We start from the raw sequence: 3,924 nt of genomic DNA, 5'->3' as shown, positions 1-3,924 counted from the left end.
CGGAAATGGGTGGAAGTCATGGGATGAAATCTCCAGACAGATACACCCCTCTTATTTCACCTTGAATTGGTCTTTCTGTATGCTAAATCCAAGGCTTAAAGAGTTGGATATAGGAAATCTATACCACAAAGAAATTATCGCGACAGCTTTGAATAATAAAATTAAAAAAAAAGATGAGTATTTGGATCAAATTATTAAAAGAGGACAAAGGGCTGGAATCCTCTAGTAGGATCATTGAGAGGTGGAAGAAGAGGGAAAATATTGAAAATCAACCAGTATGTATGAGATAAAATATAACAATCTTTCGCGGCGCTAATTTTAGACGCATGCAATTTTATAATAAATGGTTGATCTATAGAACTCCCTCCTATCTCCACAGTATCTTTCCCCTAGTTGCTGATAAATGTTTCCGGTGTGAGGAGAAAGGGAACTGGAAACATATTGTCTGGGAATGTCTTAAAATTCAGCCATTCTGGAAGGAAATTAAAAAATACCTCTCCCTGGAGCTTAAAGCCACTATGTTTGACGATTTAATTCCTGTACTAGGCTGCTCTACGAGCCACACTCCATATGATTAGTTCCTTTTCATAGCCTCCCCAATAGCTAAATCCTTCATTTTGCAATCCTGGAAAACCGATAAAGTACCAACCTTTCAGGCTTGGAAGGCAAAACTACTACGAATCCAGGGCAGGGAAAGGAAATATGCACTGAGATCAGGGGCCCTTAAGAAATATGAGAAGTTTGAGTGTGTTCAAAACCTAGTCTTTTTTTTTATCATATTTTCTGACAGCATTTATTCTTAATTATATCATCTTAACTAACAGTCTGCTAGATGGTTTCTTCTTATGCACTTTACAATTAAGTTCTGAATAGTTGAAATTTTATTATGCTTTTTATTTTTATACTTTGCACTTCATAATTAGGTTCCGAATTGATGCAATTTGAAAATGTTTTTGCACCAACGTGCCCTGTACCGTATTAATTCTATTATAAATGTGTTCTGTATTATTGATTTTGTCTTTATGAACTCTCAATAAAAAGAATAATTTTTTTTTTTTTAAAAGACTGAACAGTAAAAGGCATTAAAAAGTGTTCCAGCGATTGAGGATAGAACCAGGCAATGGGAGCAGGTGGCACAGAAGACAAAGCACTGGGAATCACTCTGCCTTCCCAACATTACACTCCCTGGTACTGGATAACCAGGACATGCCAGGAAATGGAGGCTCAGCACACTGCAACACCCTGAGTAACACGAGATTAAGATAACGGAGGCTAAAGGCACCAACTGTATGCCGCTCAATGACTTGGAAGAGATTCCCACTGCACCCACATACTTTACCAGGCACAGTGATCACCTGTGTATCTGCAAATCACCTGCAGCAGTGAGTTTGGGGGGGGGGGGGGGGGGGGGGGAGGGGGTGGACTGACATACTACTGAGCAAAGATAGGTCAATAAATACCGGGTGCAGGATCTGCTTAGGAGCTCAAATGCCACATTTTTAGGAAGACAATAGATGGCCAACTCCATATGCGTAAAAGTGCAGACAATTGAGAAACGGGCCAAAGATTAGAGAATGGGGAATAGAGGCAGAGATCAACACTCGGGGATATATTTTGAATTCCACATGGTATTAAGCCACTCACTTCCATTGGCTGTAACTTTAGGGACAATTATTCCAATAAATTGTTTTGAACTCACTTTTCCTCCCTTTGGTACAGGCCTCCGCCCTCTTCATACTAGTCAAGCTTTTGACAAAAAAAAAAAAAAAAAAAAAAAAAAAAAACCAACCTCCAGCTATAACTAAGTTAGCCGATTAAGGCAAATGGAAAATTAAACTTTAAAGATAAAGTTTGATAAGCGGGTATCCTTTCTGAAACCTAAGGAGGCGTTTTGACAACGCACGTGAATAGGAGTGAAAAGCTAGACTGCAGGTGAATGGACAAGGAATCCCTCTTACCAGACAAAACACCCACCTTACAACAAAAAAAACACTTATACTGCGATACACTGTGCTACGCAAAAACTACACAGGAATAATCTGTTCAAAACGGACCCTACAAGCAAGACCATGCTTCTATCAAGCAATGCCCCAACTTCATTGCAAGTTGTAAAATGACCCATACGTCTAAAAACGGAAATATATAGGCACACTTAATCTCAGGTTTGTCAATCCAAGCACAGTGCACACACACACGTAAAATATACACCTGCCAGCCACGGCTTTAAACCCGTATGTACACATTTTAGACAGAATTACTTAAGCAAACCAGTGACGTTCAAAACACGGTCTCTAATCAAATTAATGCAGGCCTACGGGGCAAATCATACTCGCCGTCTTTCTCAACCAACCAAAGTAGACGGAAAGAATGAAAGGCGCGTTTGGCAGCCTTTATGAACGCAGAGACAACCTGCGCATCCATAGCGCTTCAATTTGGACCAATAGCAACAGGGCCAGACGGGTGATCTATGGGGGATGGAGAATCAGCAGTGAGTGCAACTGCTGGAAAATCTCGAAGGGGGAGGGGGTCAGCTACAAACAATCCCTGTTACAGTCAGTGAGCGGCACCTGAAAATCATCCGAAATGGATCAGAAAAAATAAATCCTATAGCGTGAAAGCAAAAGATACACCTTGACAAAGACGGCAGGGAGAATGGGAAGGAGAAATAGCACCTGCATGGCAGCAGACTGGCACTAATCAAGTGGAATTAATCTGTGCGTGGTCAGTCCTCCTCAGCTAGGAATGGAAGTGTTGTATCGGCTGCGTGAACCAATTAGGAAGCAGCAAAGAAGAGCAACACTGGAGTAAACCGGGGGCCTATCGGGAATCACAAACAGTCTGAGACACTGTTGTACATAGCATTTTGAGAATTCTTAATTGTGGTCACAAAGTCGCAATTAGGAACTCGCAAAATGTTTCCATCATACATTTTGGCATGCACCTCTGCCATATGTGCAATTGTCTGGTTGCGAGGGATGGACACGGACACTTTCTTCGATCGATAAACAAGGGGGAAAAAAAAAAAACCCCACACACTAGAGCCATTTTGTAGGTAGACACCTACAAAATGAAGCTGGTGGTTGCATCATATGCTTTTTTTAGCCATGCTGCACAGCATTGCTAAAACCATTGGCAAAGCCAGTAGTCTCAAAAGTAAGATCTATTAGCTTGGACAGAGCTTCCTCCCAAACATACAAGATCAGCGAGAGACTGACCCTAACCATAATGCAGACGCTACCACTTCCCCGTTGCTTTTATATGCCCCAACTTTTATTCAAAACACCTGCCCCTTTCGCAGACTTCATCATTTGCCCATCCTTAAACCTAACCCAGTCACCATATCTTTAACCCAAACAGTAACCATTATCAAAACCCCATCTCTTCCATACCTCATCTCAATCCATCTCGAAGCCTAACCCAGAAGGTCAAGCAAACTGCTAACCATAACAAAACAGTCAAGCTTCGAACAAAATATAAAAAAAAAAAAAAAAAAAAAAAAAAAAAAAACCACTTACCTTTCACCTAAAGCTAACAGTCACGTTTCCTCATTTAATTACCTTTTGTTTTGTTACACTTTCAAATTTTGTTTGCGATTTCAGTTTGTTTTTTTACGTTTCAAAACTTTGGTGGTTAGGACTTTATTTGGAAATTGACACCCTTTTTTTTTTTTTTTAAATCGGTTACTTATATTCACAATCAGATGAATGGGACTGAGTACCGGAATACAAGGAAAATACTTAGAACAAGCGAACGACACACACAACACTGCCATGCATACACAAAATACAACACAAACCTATTTTAAAGCACTCCGCTTCCCCTTACTGTACATTGGTTCTACTTCTAACACTTACCATTAATAATGACTGAACAGAACCCAAACATGGGTCTGAGCAACACGTACAAAGCTACGACACAAGTAGA

The 3,924-nt window shown here is 40.4% G+C and overlaps 1 non-coding gene across 1 annotated transcript; it reads right to left on the bottom strand.

The window, feature by feature from the left end:
* Positions 1 to 1,087: 1,087 nt before the first annotated feature.
* Positions 1,088 to 1,223, bottom strand: LOC146783424 (small nucleolar RNA SNORA57). The gene has a single exon (XR_014971325.1). It is a non-coding gene; the product is annotated as a small nucleolar RNA SNORA57 (small nucleolar RNA).
* Positions 1,224 to 3,924: the final 2,701 nt, after the last annotated feature.

This window comes from Triturus cristatus, chromosome 11, assembly GCF_964204655.1.
Source record: "Triturus cristatus chromosome 11, aTriCri1.1, whole genome shotgun sequence".
Classification (NCBI taxonomy): domain Eukaryota; kingdom Metazoa; phylum Chordata; class Amphibia; order Caudata; family Salamandridae; genus Triturus; species Triturus cristatus.
Note: the sequence above shows the minus strand (reverse complement) of the source record. Positions and strands in the feature narration are given on the sequence as shown.